Source organism: Macaca mulatta, chromosome 3 (assembly GCF_049350105.2).
Source record: "Macaca mulatta isolate MMU2019108-1 chromosome 3, T2T-MMU8v2.0, whole genome shotgun sequence".
NCBI classification, from domain to species: Eukaryota; Metazoa; Chordata; class Mammalia; order Primates; family Cercopithecidae; genus Macaca; species Macaca mulatta.
Genome location: NC_133408.1, coordinates 155,160,139 through 155,176,857, shown reverse-complemented (window position 1 = coordinate 155,176,857; position 16,719 = coordinate 155,160,139). Strand labels below are relative to the sequence as shown.

General features: G+C 38.6%; 1 non-coding gene across 1 annotated transcript; it reads left to right on the top strand.

The window, feature by feature from the left end:
• The first annotated feature begins 15,875 nt into the window (after nt 1-15,875).
• On the top strand, nt 15,876-16,003 carry LOC114677239 (small nucleolar RNA SNORA25). The gene has a single exon (XR_003728530.1). It is a non-coding gene; the product is annotated as a small nucleolar RNA SNORA25 (small nucleolar RNA).
• The last annotated feature ends 716 nt before the right edge of the window (nt 16,004-16,719 follow it).

Sequence of the window (16,719 nt, the reverse complement as noted above, 5' to 3'; positions counted from 1 at the left end):
GGCTTGCATCCCACGGATGAAGCTGACTTGATTGTGGTGGATAAGCTTTTGGATGTCCTGCTGGATTCAGTTTGCCAGTATTTTATTGAGAATTTTCGCATCAATATTTATCAGGGATATTGGTCTAAAATTCTCTTTTTCTGTTGTGTCTCTGCCATACTTTGGTATCAGGAGGATGCTGGCCTCATAAGATGAGTTAGGGAGGATTCCCTCTTTTTCTATTGATTGGAATAGTTTCAGAAGGAATGGTACTAGCTCTTCTTTGTACCTCTGGTAGAATTCGGCTGTGAATCCCTCTGGTCCTGGACCTTTTTTAGTTGGTAGGCTATTAATTATTGCCCCAATTTCAGAGCCTGTTATTGGTGTATTCATAGATTCAACTTCTCCCTGGTTTAGTCTTGGGAGGGTGTATGTGTAGAGGAATTTATCCATTTCTTATAGGTTTTGTAGTTTATATGCATGGAGGTTTTGGTAGTATTCTCTGATGGTAGTTTGTATTTCTGTGGGATCAGTGGTGATAACCCCTTTATCATTTTTTATTGTGTCTATTTGATTCTTCTCTCTTTTCTTCTTTATTAGTATTGCTAGCGATCTAACAATTTTGTTGATCGTTTCAAAACACCTGGATTCATTTATTTTTTTGAAGGTTTTTTGTGTCTCCATCTCCCTCAGTTCTGCTCTGATCTTAGTTATTCCTTGCCTTCTGCTGGCTTTAGAATTTGTTTGCTCTTGCTTCTCTAGTTCTTTTAATTGTGATGTTAGGGTGTCGATTTTAGATCTTTCCTGCTTTCTCCTGTGAGCATTTAGTGCTATAAATTTCCCTGTATGCACTGCTTTAAATGTGTCCCAGAGATTCTGTACATTGTGTCTTTGTTCTCATTGGTTTCAAAGAACATCTTTATTTCTGCCTTCATTACTCTATTTACCCAGCAGTCAATCAGGAGCAGGTTGTTCAGTTTCCATGTAGTTGTGCGGTTTTGAGTGAGTTTCTTAATCCTGAGTTTTAATTTGATTGCACTGTGGTCTGAGAGACAGTTTCTTGTGATTTCTGTTCTTTTATATTTGCTGAGGAGTGCTTTACTTCCAATTATGTGTTCAATTTTAGGATAAATGTGATGTGGTGCTGAGAAGAATGTATATTCTGTTGATTTGGGGTGGAGAGTTCTGTAGATGTATATTAGGTCCACACGGTGCAGAGCTGAGTTCAATTCCTGGATATCCTTGTTAATTTTCTGTCTCATTAATCTGTCTATTGTTGACAGTGGGGTGTTAAAGTCTCCCATTATTATTGTGTGAGTCTAAGTCTCTTTGTAAGTCTCTAAAGACTTGCTTTATAAATCTGGGTGCTCCTGTATTGGGTGCATATATATTTAGGATAGTTAGCTCTTCTTATTGAATTGATCCCTTTATCATTATGTAATGGCCTTCTTTGTCTCTTTTGATCTTTGTTGGTTTAAAGTCTGTTTTTTCAGAGACTAGGATTGCAACCCGTGCTTTTTTTTTTTGCTTTCCATTTGCTTGTAGATCTTCCTCCATCTCTTTATTTTCAGACTATGTGTGTCTCTGCACATGAGATGCATCTCCTGAATATAGCACACTGACGGGTCTTGACTCTTTATCCAATTTGCCAGCCTGTCTTTTAATTGGGCATTTAGCCTGTTTACATTTAAGGTTAATATTGTTATGTGTGAATTGATCCCATCATTATGATGTTAGCTAGTAATTTTTGCTCATTAATTGATGCAGTTTCTTCCTACCATCAATGGTCTTTACAATATGGCATGTTTTTGCAGTGGCTGGTACCAGTTGTTCCTTTCCATGTTTAGTGCTTCCTTCAGGAGCTCTTGTAAGGCAGGCCTGGTGGTGACAAAATCTCTTAGTATTTGCTTGTCTGTAAAGGATTTTATTTCTCCTTCACTTATGAAGCTTAGTTTGGCTGGATATGAAATTCTGGGTTGAAAATTCTTTCCTTTAAGAATGGTGAATATTGGCCCCCACTCTCTTCTGGCTTGTAGGGTTTCTGTTGAGAGATCTGCTGTTAGTCTGATGGGGTTCCCCTTGTAGGTAATCTGACCTTTCTCTCTGGCTGCCCTTAACATTTTTCCCTTCATTTCAACCTTGGTGCATCTGATTATTATGCGTCTTGGGGTTGCTCTTCTCGAGGAGTATCTTTGTGGTGTTCTCTGTATTTCCTGAATGTGAATGTTGGCCTACCTTGCTAGGTTGGGGAAATTCTCTTGGATAATATCCTGAGGATCTTTTCCAACTTGATTCCATTCTCTCCCCATCACTTTCAGATTTATCAATCATACATAGATTTGTTTTTTTTTTTTTCACATAGTCCCATATTTCTTGGAGGTTTTGTTCATTTCTTTTTACTCTTTTTTCTGTAATCATGTCTTCTGTCATTATTTCATTAATTTGATCTTCAATCACTGATATCCTTTCATCCACTTGACTGAATCGGCTATTGAAGCTTGTGCAGGCATCACGAAGTTCTCATGCTATGGTTTTCAGCTCCATCAGGTCATTTAAGTTCTTCTCTACACTGTTTATTTTAGCCATTCATCTAACCTTTTTTCAAGGTTTTTAGCTTCCTTACGATGGGTTAGAACATGCTCCTTTAGCTCAGAGACGTTTGTTATTACTGACCTTCTTAAGCCTATTTCTGTCAATTCGTCAAAGTCATTCTCTATCCAGCTTTATTCTGTTGCTGGCGAGTTGCTGAGCTGTGATCCTTTGGAGGAGAAGAGACACTCTGGTTTTTAGAATTTTCAGCTTTTTCTGCTCTGGTTTCTCCCCATCTTTGTGGTTTTATCTACCTTTGGTCTTTGATGTTGGTGACCTAGAGATGGGGTTTTGGCATGGATGTCCTTTTTGTTATGTTGATGCTATTCTTTTCTGTTTGTTAGTTTTCCTTCTAACAGTCAGTTCCCTCAGCTGCTGGTCTGTTGGAGTTTGCTGGAGGTTCACTCCAGTCCCTGCTTGCCTGGGTATCACCAGCAAAGGCTGCAGAACAGCAAATATTGCCAAACAGCAAATATTGCTGCCTGATCCTTCCTCTGGAAGCTTCGTCCCAGAGAGCCACCTGACTGTATGAATTGTCAGCCAGCCCCTACTGGGAGATGTCTCCCAGTTAGGTTACACGGAGGTCAGGGACCCACTTGAGGAGGCAGTCTGTCCATTCTCAGAACTCAAATGTCATGCTGGGAGAACCACTGCTCTCTTCAGACCTATCAGACAGGGACATTTAAGTCTGCAGAAGTTTCTGCTGCCTTTTGTTCATCTATGCCCTGCCCATAGAGGTGGAGTCTATAGAGGCAGTAGGCCTTGTTGAGCTGCGGTGGACTCTGCCAAGTTTGAGCTTCCCAGCTGCTTTGTTTACCTACTCAAGCTTTAGCAATGGTGGACACCCCTCTCCCCGCCAGGGTGCAGCCTCACAGGTCAATCTTTGATTGCTGTGCTAGCAGTGAGCAAGGCTCCATGGGCATGGGACCTGCCAAACCAGGCACGGGGGAGAATCTCCTGATCTGTTGGTTGCTAAGACCATGGGAAAAGTACGGTATTTGGGTGATGTGTCCTGTTTTTCCAGGTACAGTCTGTCTCGACTTCCCTTGGCTAGGAAACGGAAATCCCCCGACCCCTTGCACTTCCCAGGTAAGGCGATGCCCTGCCTGCTTTGGCTTGTCCTCTGTAAGCTGCACCCACTGTCCAACCAGTCTCAATGAGATAAGCCAGGACCTCAGTTAAAAATGCAGAAATCACCCATATTCTGTGTCAATCATGCTGGGAACTGCAGCCAGATCTGTTCTTATTCAGCCATCTTGGAATGGACTGAAAGTAATCTTATTAGGCTAGCTAAATCTAGATATTCACCTTTTTTGGAAAGAGTTATTCAAGTGGAGGATAAACATTGTTTCTTGACATAGACAAAGTTATATGACTGGTTAGGATTTGTGTGGTTCCATCATAAGCACACTTTACATCTATGTTGACTTTAGAACCTAACCACTGTGTAAGGTGCATTTTCTTGAAACCAATATCCAAATGACGTTAGAATGAAATGTTTTTCTTGAGGGCACTACAGATGACACCAACTTTGAAAGACAAGAACAATAGTCAGATTTCCCTTACTTTCCATTCTTTTACTCTCAGAATTTTAGTGAGAGGAGGGTGAGGACAGAGTGAGACATATGTCCAAAACTCCAAATGCACCACTCAGAAAGTAGTCTTAGAAAAATATGCAACTCAAAAGTGAGGACTCAAACACAAAACATTGCCTGAGCAACCATTTCTCGTCATGATTATACAATTGTTTTTTATCTCTGCATTACACAATCCTACCCAACATTTAAGACCCAAATAAATGTTTTGCTTTTCTGTGTTATCTTTCCCAAGTCCCACAGACATATTTATCTTTCTCTCTTTTGTGTTTTCAGAGTCTTTGTGGTGGTTATATTATAGCATTCAAATTGCATTGTGATTTGTGTCTTCTTTTCCTTCATTTGATTATTATCTCCTCCAGGAAAATAGCTACTATTACTAACATTAAGCATAGAGCCTGGTGTGAACTAGGCACTCAATAAATGTTCACTGAATGAATAAATGAGTATATTTCCTATTTTTCTTACCATCTCCAAGATAGAATAACTCAAAGTATGTTATGGACTGAATGTCTGTGTTACCTTCTACCCCAAATTTCTGTGTTGAAACCCCTAATTCCATGTGCAGCTGTATTCAGAGGAAAAAAGTAAATGATTTCATAAGGGTGGGGCCCTAATCTGATAGGAGTATTATCCTTGTAAGAGACATCAGAGTTCTCTCTCTCTTTTTCTCCCTATGTATGCATAACCATAGGAAAGCCCTCATGAGTACTTAGTGAGGAGGTGGCTATCTGCCACACAAAGGAAGAGCTTTCACTAGATACGAACCCTGCTGCCACCTTGAATTTGGTTTTCCAGTCTCCAGAACTGTGAGGATATAAATTTCAGTTTTTTGTTACATAAACCATTCAGTCTGAGGGATTTGTTATGGCAGCCCATGCAGACTAATATAAACTACTACATGTAACCTTGGTTGCTTTTATGATACTTGCCAAACTCTTCTCTCTGATAAGCATCTTGGGGACTGGCTTCTTGTTTTACTTAGCACTAGAGTTGACAAATGGTTAAGTTTATTGAATAAATATATGAATGGATGAAGCTTCTTTATTAATTGAACTTATGTGACTACTGCTAAAAAAATAATGAAACATCTTTTGATACAACTATACTAACCACATTTAAAAGATATCTTAAGTACCTTCAAATTTATCAGTAGCAGAAAAAAATGACACTAAAACCTGACAGCATAAAAGGGCAACGTATGTAAATAGATACATCACAATAACGTATCAATAAATACAAATGGTAATGAGGACAATGAACCATTCAAGGTTTGTAGAATAAATAAGTGCAAAGTTTAATAAGATACTCTTGTTTAGTAAGTTAGCAATTTTGAAAAGGATGTTAATACTCAATACATGCTAAGAGGTTATAATTCCTTTCAAGCTTTAGAAAATAATCTAGCAATATATATTAAGATGCTTAGCATTATTTATAACAGTTTACCTATTATTTCCAATTCTAGATTCTATCCTAAGAAAATCGTAACAGCAGAATTTGTTTTGTGATCAAATATTTGTATTCCACTGAATTTGCATAACTGTAGAAAAGAGCATCATAAAACATTGTGCTTAAAATATGCATATATGTTGCTTATTTTCATTATAGAAATCAAACACATTTTGTTTTGGATCCTATCCTCTTAACTTAGTCATATTTTGAGGTACTCTCCCCGCTCTTGATTCATACATATTCTTAGAAGCCTATGCTGCCTAGAAAACTTCAGAAAGCTCTGTCATCCCCATTCACTATGGTCAATGCTCAGATGCCCACATCTAGAAGGAGAAGGTAACTAGTATTGATGTTCTATGAAAGTATATTGATATCACATAACACTTTTACCCATTCCTTAATTTTATACCATCATCCCTGAGAATTGCTTTGTAATGAGGCTTCTGAGAATTTCTTCTTTTCTTTATGAGTTAAAAATAACACAAGTTTAACCATGTATAATTGGATAGCAGAATGGCTAAACTTAGTGGCAATGTAAACAAGAAATGCATGTAATAATCTACACTAAGTGCCTTGGACCACGTTGTTAAAGTCCCTGTCTGCAACTAAAGGGTCACACCGTCAACAGACACATCACTTTCTGGTCATTGTAAGAACAGTCTTACCTTGGCAACTAAGCCAACTAGGTCAATGTGACCTTTAAATAGGTTTAGTCCAAACAAATGTAAACAATTCAATATTGCACCCAGTTTAAGTCTTCTCCCATTCTCTAGAATCAAGTCTAACTCATTGGCTGGAGCACAAGGAAGGGAAGTATGGTCTGTTACCTCACTGTGTTCTTTGTTGTTGTTGTTTTCAATAAATGAAAAAATTTTATAATACAAATTAAATTATCCAATAAAAATGGAAGAAAATTAGACATCAGTGACAGCAAGAAATTTGGGGAGACTAAAAAATATGTGAACACAAGAGTGCAAACTTTTTTTCCCATAAGTTATCGGGGTACAGGTGGTATTTGGTTATATGAGTAAGTTCTTTAGTGGTGATTTGTGAGATTTTAGTGCACCCATCACCTGAGCAGTATACACGGCACCACATTTTTAGTCTTTTGTCTCTCACCCCCTCCCACTCTTCCTCCCCTAAGTCCCCAAAGTCCATTGTATCATTCTTATGTCTTTGCATCCTCAGAGTTTAGCTCCCACATATCAGTGAGAACATATGATGTTTGGTTTTCCATTTCTGAATTACTTCACTTGAAATAATAGTCTCTGATCTCATCCAGATCACTGCAAATGCTGTTAATTCATTTCCTTTTCATGGCTGCATAGTATTCCATTTTATGTGTGTGTGTGTGTGTGTGTGTGTATATATATATATATATAGAGAGAGAGAGAGAGAGAGTCACAGTTTCTCTCTCTCTATATATAAATAACCACAGTTTATATATACACATATATACATTATATACATTATATATACACATTATATATGTGTGTGTATATATATACACACACAAGCACAGTTTGTTTACCCACTTGTTGATTGATGGGCATTTGGGTTGGTTCCACGATTTTGCTATTGTGAATTGTGCCACTATAAACATGCATGTGCAAGTACCTTTTTCAAATAACAACTTCCTTCCCTCTGGGTAGATAACCAGTAGTGGGATTGCTGGATCAAATGGTTCTTTAAGGAATCTCCAGACTGTTTTCCATAGCAGCTGTGCTAGTTTACATTCCCACCAGCAGTGTAGAGGTGTTGCCTGTTCACCACATCCATAACAATATCTACTGTTTTTTGTTTTTTTTTTTTATTATGGCCATTCTTGCAGGAGTAAGGTGGCATCACATTGTGGTTTTGATTTGCATTTCCCTGATCATTAGTTATGTTGAACATTATTTCATATGTTTGTTGGCCATTTGTATATCTTCTTTTGAGAATTGTCTATTCATGTCCTTAGCCCACTTTTTGATGGTGTTGTTCGTTTTTTTCTTACTGATTTGTTTGTGTTCATTGTAGATTCTGGATGAGTCCTTTGTCAGATCTATAGTGTGAAGATTTTCTCCCACTCTGTGGGTTGTCCGTTTACTCTGATAACTGTTCCTTTTGCCATGAAAAAGGTCTTTAGTTTAATTAGGTCCCAGCTATTTATCTTTGTTTTTATTGCATTTGCTTTTGAGTTCTTTGTCATAAAATCCTTGCCTAAGCCAAAGTCTAGGAGGGCTTTTCCACTGTTACCTTCTAGAATTTTCATTGTTGCAGGTGTTAGGTTTAAGTCTTTAATCCGTCGAGTTGATTTTGTATAAGGTGAGAGATGAGGATCTAGTTTCATTCTCCTACATGTGGCTAGCCACTTATCCCAGAACAATTTGTTGAAAAGGGTGTCCTTTTCCCACTTTATGTTTTTGTTTGCTTTTTCGAAGATCAGTTGGCTGTTAGTATTTGAGTTTATTTGTGGGTTCTCTATTCTGTTCCATTGATCTATATGCCTATTTTTATACCAGTACCACGCTGTTTTGGTGATTATGGCCTTATAGCATAGTTTGAAATCAGGTAGTGTGATGCCTTCAGATGTGTTCTTTTTGCTTAGTCTTGCTTTGGCTATGCAGGCTCTTTTTTGGTTCCATATGAATTTTAGAATTCTTTTTTCTAACTCTGTGAAGAATGCTGGTATTTTTATGGGGATTGTGTTGAATTTTTAGATTGGTTTTGGCAGTATGGTCATTTTCACAATATTGATTCTACCCATCCATGAGCATTGGATGTGTTTCCATTTGTGTCGATCATGATTTCTTTCAGCAGTGTTTTATAGTTTTCCTTGTAGAGGTCTTTTGACTCCTTGGTTAAGTATATTCCTAAGTATTTTATTTATTTATTTATTTATTTTTGCAGCTATTGTAAAAGGGGTTGAGTTCTTGATTTGATTCTCTGCTTGGTTGCTATTTGTGTATAAAAGAGCTACTGATTTGTGTACATTAATCTTGTATCGGAAATTTTGCTGAATTCTTTTATCAGTTCTAGGAGTTTTCTGGAGGAATCCTGAGGGTTTTCAGGATAAACAATCATATCATCAGCAAACAGTGACAGTTTGACTTACTCTTTACCAATTTGGATGCCCTTTATTTCTTTCTCTTGTTTGATTGCTCTGGCTAGGACTTCCATTACTATGCTGAAGAGGAGTGGCGAGAGTGAGCATCCTTGTCTTTTTCCAGTTCTCAGAGGGAACGCTTTCAACTTTTCCACATTCAGTATTATGTTGACTGAGGATTTGTCATAGATGGCTTTTATTAAATAAAGGTATGTCCCTTGTGGCAATTTTACTGAGAGTTTTAATCATAAAGGGATACTGGATTTTGTCGAATGCTTTTTCTGCATTTACTGAGATGATCATGTGTTTTTTGTTTTCAATTCTGTTTATGTGATGTATCACATTTATTTACTAGCGTGTGTTAAACCATCCGTGCATCCCTGCTATGAAACACACTTGATCATGGTGGATTATCTTTTTCATATGTTGTTAGATTTGGTTAGCTAGTATTTTGTTAAGAATTTTAGTATCAATGTTCATCAAGGATATCAGTCTGTAGTTTTCTTTATGGTTATGTCCTTGCCTGGTTTTGGTAACAGGGTGATGCTAGGTTCATAAAATGAATTAGGGAGGGTTCCTTCTTTCTCTCTTGTGAAATAGTGTCAAGAGCATTGGTACTAATTCTTCTTTGAATGTCTGGTAGCATTCTTCTGTGAATCGTCTGGTCTTGTACTTTTTTGTTGGTAATTTTGTTAATTACCATTTCAATCTTGCTGCCTGTTATTGGTCTGTTCAGGGTATCAAATTCTCATTGATTTAAGTTAGGAGGGTTGTATTTCCCAGGAATTCATCCATCTCTTGTGGGTTTTCTAGTTTATGTGCATAAAGGTGTTCATAGTAGTCTTGAATGATCTTTTGTATTTCAGTGCTGTCGGTTGTAATATCTTCTGTTTTGTTTCTTAGTGAGGTCATTTGCATTTTGGATTTTCTTTCTTCTTGGTTAATCTTACCAAGGTCTAGCAATTTTATTTCTCTTTTCAAAAAAACAGTTTTTTGTTTTATTTATCTTTTTTTGTTTTGTTTTAAATTTCATTTAGTTCTGCTCTGATCTTGGTTATTTCTTTTCTTCTGCTGGGTTTGGGTTTGGTTTGTTCTTATTTCTCTAGTTCCTTGAGTTGTGACCTTAGAATGTCAATTTGTGCTCTTTCAGTTTTTTTGACGTAGACACTTAAGGCTATGAACTTTCCTCTTAGCACTGCCTTTGCTATATCCCAGAGGTTTTTATACATTGTGTCATTATTGACATTCAGTTTGAAGAATGTTTTAATTTCTGTCTTGATTTTGTTTTTGACTCAATGCTCATTCAGGAGCACTGTGGTCTGAGAGAGTGCTTGATATAATATCAATTTTCTTAAGTTTATTGAGGCTCATTTTATGGCCTATTATATGGTCTATCTTGGAGAAAGTTCCATGCACTGTTGAATAGAATGTGTATTCTGCAGTTGGTGGATGAAATTTTCTGTATATATCTGTTAAGTCCATTTGTTCCAAGGTATAGTTTAAATCCATGGTTACTTTGTTGACTTTCTGTCTTGAGGACCTGTCTAGTGCTGTCAGTGGAGTATTGAAGTCCCCCCACTATTATCGTGTCTATCTCATTTTTTAGGTTTATTAGTAATTGTTTTTATAAATTTTGGAGCTCTGTTGTTAGGCATGTATATGTTTAGGATTGTGATAATTTCCTGTTGGACAAGGCCTTTTACCATTATATAATGTCCCTCTTTGTCTCTTTTAACTGCTGTTGCTTTAAAATTTGTTTTGTCTGATTTAAAAATAGCTACCCCTGCTCACTTTTGGTGTCTGTTTGCATGGAATGCCTTTTTCCACCCCTTTACTTTAAGTTTATTGAGTCCTTATGTGTTAAGTAGGTCTTCTGAAGGCAGCAGATACTTGGTTGGTGAGTGCTTATCCACTCCGTGGTTCCTTATCTTTTAAGTGTAGCATTTAGGCCATTCACATTTAATGTTAATATTGAAATGTGAGGTTGCATTCATCATGCTTTTTGTTGTCTGTGTACTTTTGTTTTTTGTTTTGTTTTGTTTTTGCTTTTTAATATGTATTTTTGTTTTATAGGTCCTTTGTGATTTATGCATTAAAGAGGTTCTGTTTTGATGTGTTTCCAGGATTTGTTTCGAGATTTAGAGCTCCTTTTAGCAGTTCTTGTACTGGTGGCTTGATAATGGCAAATTTTCTCAGCATTTATCTGAAAACAACTGTATCTTTCCTCCATATATGATGCTTAGTTTCACTGGATACAAAATTCTTGGCTGATAATGGTTTTGTTTGAGGAGGCAGGAGATAAAGCCCCAATCCCTTCTAGCTTGTAGGGTTTCTGATAAGAAATCTATTAATCTGATAGGTTTTCCTTTATACATTGCTTGGTGCTTCTGTCTCAAAGCTCTTCAAATTCTTTCCTTTGTCTTAACTTTGGGTAAACTGATGGCAATATGCCTAGGCAAAGATCTTTGTGCGATGCGTTTTCCAGGTGTTCTTTGTACTTCTTGTATTTGGATGTATAGGTCTCTAGCAAGGCCAGGGAAGTTTTTCTTGATTATTCCCCTGAATATGTTTTCTAAGCTTTTAGAGTTCTCCTCTTCCTCAGGAACATCAATTATTCTTAAGTTTGGTCATTTAGCATAATCCCAGACTTCTTGGAGACTTTGTTCATATTTTCTTATTCTTTTTTCTTTGTATTTATTGGTTTCAGTTAATTAGAAGACCTCGTCTTCAAACTCTGAATTTCTTTCTTCTACTTGTTCAGTTCTATTGCTGAGACTTTCTAAAAGTGTGTCCAAAGTCTCCTGAATTTTTTATTTTTGTTTTAAGCTATCTATTTCCTTGAATATTTCTCCCTTCACTTCTTGTATCATTTTTTGAATTTCCTTGCAATGGGCTTTATATTTCTCTGGTCCCTTCCTGATTAACTTAATAACTAACCTCCTGAATTGTTTTTTAGGTATATCAGGGATTTGTTCTTGCTTTGGATCCACTGCTGGAGAACTAGTGTAATTTTTGGGGGGCGTTGAAGAGCCTTGTTTTGTCATATTACCAGGGTTGGTTTTCTGGTTTCTTCTGATTTGGGTAGGCTCCATCAGAGGGAGGGTTTAGAGCTGAAGGCTGTTGTTCAGATTCTTTTTCCCATGGGGTGTTTCCTTTATGTAGTGCTCTCCCCCTTTTCCTTTGGATGTGGCTTCCTGTGAGCCGAACTGCAGTGATTGTTGTCTCTCTTCTGAGTCTAGCCACCCAGCGAGTCTGCCCAACTCTGGGTTGGTACTGGGGGATATCTGCACAGAATCCTGTGATATGAACCGTCTATGAGTCTCTCAGCTGTGGATACCAGTGCCTGTTCCAGTGAAAATGACTGGGGGAGTGCAATGTACTCCATGGGAGTCCTCAGTTTTGGTGGTTTAACGGTCTATTTTAGTGCTGGTTGGACTCCTGCCAGGAGGTGATGCTTTCCAGAAAGCATCAGCTGTAATAGTGTGGAGAGGGACTGGAGGTGGGTTAGACCCTAGAACTCCCAAGATTACATGTCCTTTGTCTTCAGCTACCAGGGTGGGTAGAGAAGGACCATCAGGTGGGGGCAAGGCTAGGCATGTTTGAGCTCAGACTGTCCTTAGGTGAGTCTTGCTGCTGCTGCTGTGGAGGATGGGGGTGAGATTCCCAGGTCACTGGAGTTGTGTACCTAGGAGGATTATGGCTGCCTCTGCTGAGTCATGCAGATTGTCAGGGAAGTGGGGGAAAGCAAGCAGTCACGGGCCTCATGCAGTTCCCACGCAAACCGAAGGGCCAGTCTCGCTCCCATCATGCACCCCACAACAACCCCCAGTCTATTTCCAGTTGGAAGGTATGTTGGGCTTGAAAATTTACCCTGAGCTTACCTGCCTCCCAGCTGTGAAAGAAAAGAGCTTAGTTATTCCCCCACCTGTGGAGTCTGCACACCAGATTTGCACCCTTCCTGGATTTCTGGCCAGGAGGCTTCTCACCCTCTTCAAATTGTTACAAAGGTCAGTTGGAGATTTCCTTCTCCCTGTGGAGTTTTACCCCCTGTTCCTCTGGTCACCCTCCCAATGGATCCAAGCAGGAAGGCCTACCTGGGGGTGCAGTGAGCTCCCAGGGCCTTTCTGCTACTTTCTCTACCCCTGTATTTCACTTGGCTCTCTAAATTGACTCAGCTCCAGATAAAGTCAGAAACTTCTCCCGCAAACAGACTTTCAACTTCTCCAGTGGAGGTGTGTGTTTGGGAGAGGAGGGTATCCCTTTCCCACTTCTACAGTTGGGGCACTCACAGTATTTGGAGTGTCTCCTGGGTCCTACAGGAGCAGTCCGCTTCCTTCAGAGGGTCTGTGGGTCCTCTCGAGATTGCTGGTTTGTTCTTGCAGTCAGTCTGGAGCTACAATTCACAATGCGAACTTTCGCAAGCTGCTCTGTTTGGAGCTGCAATCTAGTCCTGCCTCCCGTCCACCTGAGGAGTTCAACAGTGGACCGTGTGGGATCGAAAGACACCTGAGAACTGCCAGGCCTGTGGGCCTTAAGCCCCATCCATACCAAGGGATTGTACTGCCTACCTCACTGTGTTCTGTATCTCCACCTAGTCATCCTCAATTTATCATCTTCTGAGTCTTCCAAGGTCAAGGCAGGAGAAGGGGTCATGTGCGGAGTTGTGTAAAAAGAAAAAAACAGGGGTAATCGATGCTCATTTTGTTCTCTTTTAGTCCTCAATACCTTGTGAGGGGTTCGCATGCTAAATGCTGAATTGTCCGTGGAGCACAGGTGGGATCCTTTGGGTCGCCATTGAACAACTGTATTGCACCACCCTCTAGTTAGCAACTCAGCTCTTGTCCACACTGGTTCATCTCACCACTTACTGCTCTTACGGCTAGTGTTCCTCTGCCACGGCAGAGAGCCCTTTTAGTCCAAGAAGGACAGATGGAGATGCTTGAGCTTGCCACTTTTTGTAGTATCCACTTCCCACATAGGAAACTAGTGTGTCTTTACTGAAGGTGGGCTGACTCTTGCTGCCCTCTCTGTGGTCAAACTTCTGCCTTGAAAAAAAACTGTAAGACAGAAACTCTAAAATTCCAAAGGACACAAGCTGAAGCTCCTAAGACTTTTCTTACCATTCTCTACTCAGGTGGCAGCATGTATGGGCCTGTGCACGAATGCAGCTCAGCAAGCATCCAGCCAGGGTTAGCAACACCAGTTCTTATGCCATCCTTAATCTCTAAAAGTAGTTCTTTTTAGAGTATAATAATGATTTAAAGGAATGGCAGCCTTTCCCTTTCCTTCAGATATGGGATGGGGTGGAAAATAAACTAGAATGGCTCACTTTCTGCCAACTTTCCCCTTCAACAAAATTAGGATGTTAGCTTTTGTACGTTGCATAGAATGTTGAATATGACAGTAGAAAGACCGATTTGGCTACCTCTTACCAAACTCGAGAGAGGGGAGTCTGACAGTTTTTTGGCTGTTTTGATTAGAATGTGGAAATACTTACTACTTGTTGTCCACAGCATGGGTCTTTAGCCAAAATTTTAAAATGCAGGAAAGGTCCCATTCAACATATTATGACACGTGGTCTTTAAAAGTTTCAGAGAGGCACAAAGAAGAAAATTAAAATCACCTGCAATTTCTCCATTGCTAGTTTTTGTGTCAATGTCCATTATCTTTTCTAGCTACATATAAATAAATCTACGTAAATATATGTGTTCAGAATCATATTTTATGAATCTGTTTAATCTCTGATTTTTCTACTTGAATTTATTAAAATAAAATTTATTGTTCTCATAAAGCATAATCTTCAGTGATGCATAGGTTTGCATTATTTTACAAAAGTTGCAAAAACAAAGACACATTGCTTTTGGTGCTTATGTAATCCTTTGATGAAAAACTTGGCTGTTTAATTCATTTATCAAATATATTTTGAGTGCCACTGTGTGCCAGGAACATTAGGAACAAGACAAATATGGCATGACTTTGTTAGAACAAAGGGGCAAGAGGAAACTTTGGGGTTATGAATGTGTTCACTATCTTTATTGTAATGGCGGTTTCACGGCTGTATCCATATATGTGAAAACTTAAGAAATTTTATACTTTTAATATGTGCAATTTATTGTGCCTCATTTATACTTTTATAATGCTGCTTAAAAAGGAAAAAATATCTACTGGGAGAAGACAATGTTTTTAAAGTATATTTAAATACAATACGCATTTTGAAGTCAAAGTACAGTTTAATATGGAAGCACATAACAGGAAGCCCTAACCTAGTTTTGGAGAGGGTATCAGAGAATGTGTCCCTGACATTTTAGAGGAGAACAAAGCATGAATAGGAACTAGTTAGGTAATAAGATGGGCAAAACAAGGGGATGGTGGGGAAAGAATTCTACACAAAAGAGACTTTCAGAGTTCCATGATCCTGAATTGTGAAAAAAGAAAATGAAAAGTACAATGATCTAAAAGAAGGGGACCATGAAGGTGATTTAAGAGAAGCACATAGAATAGTGAGAAATGAAAGTAAAGAACGAGGCAGGGACCAAAGTCTAAAGGGAAGATTTCCTGAATCACATTATATCCGAAGAGCAAAGAGTGTTAAGCAAGTCCGTAGTAATATAGGATTTATGTGTGTGACTGTGTGTGTTTAAATATCACTGTGCCTATTATGTGGGGGAATGGCTATGTATATGGGGGGGTTGAACATAATTGAGTTAGTGTTGCTACATTGTGCACTGTTGGGGGCGGGTATGTCATAAGAACACTGCATTCATTTAGTCATATCCGAGATTGTGATTTGAACTAGATTAGTTTCATTGATATTGGCCATAATAGGCATTTAGGTGGTAGACTTGATCAGACTTGGTAATTGATTGTATATGGTAGGGGAGGAAAGGGGACGTATATAATAAATCCCAAGTTTTTGGTTAGAAAACCTGGTGGTACCTTTTACTGAGATTGTTAATGCTAGAAATAAAACAAGAGTGGAGGAAAGGAATGTGTTCAGTTGTAGATACTTTAAATTTGAGATGTCTGTGTGATAATTGAGTGGGGAACTAAAGTAAGCAGGTGTATATACTTGTAACCAAGCAGGTGGGCTTGGGATATGGTTTTCAGGAGATTTCAGACTAGATATGATTGCTCAGAGAGTGAAAAATGGTGTGGTTTTAGATGGAGTCTTTAGGTTATTTTAAAGAGGGCTCATGGGACCACGAAACCAAGAGCTCTTAATGCTGTGACCAAAGACTGAAGTTCTCTATAGGTTGCCAAGGCACTCAGTGGTGCTATGTTTTCCTGAGGAGATGTAAGACTTGGAAAAAGAAAAAAAATGTAGACTGAGTCTCAAGAAACTCTAACATTTCCTATTTTGGTAGAAAGGGAGGAGTAAGCAAAGGAGTCTGAGAAGAATCAGTCAAAGATCTAATAATAAGTCCAGTGGTATTTAAAGAGCTAAGAGGTTGCTAGTGAAAAGTAAGAGGAAGACTAAGAATTGTCCTCCATTTGACTTAGTGCATGGGACTGTATTATCTTCCTATTGCTGCTGTAATAAATTAGCACATATTTGGCAGCTTAAAACAATACAAATTTACTCTCTTACAGTTCTGGAGACCAGAAGTCTAGAATCAGCTTTACTGGATTGAAGTAAAGGTGTTGGCAGGGCTGATTCCTTCTGAAGTCTCTAGGGCAGAATCTGTTTCTTTGCCTTTACTAGCTTTAAAATGTGTGTGTGTGTGTGTGTGTGTGTGTGTGTGTGTGTGTGTGTGTATAATTTTAATCGCTTTTGGGGTATAAGTGGTTTTGAAATACATGGGTGAATTCCATAGTGGTAAATTCTGAGATTTTAGCACACCTGTCATTTCTTCATTTATTTGCCTTTTCTAGCGTCAAAAGATTGGCTGCAATTTTTGGCTCCTGACCTTCCTGAAATCACTACAACCTCTTTTTTCTTTTTTCCGGAGACAGGGTCTCACTCTGTTGCTCAGGCTGAAATGAAGTGGCATGATCATGGCTCACTGCAGCTTCAAC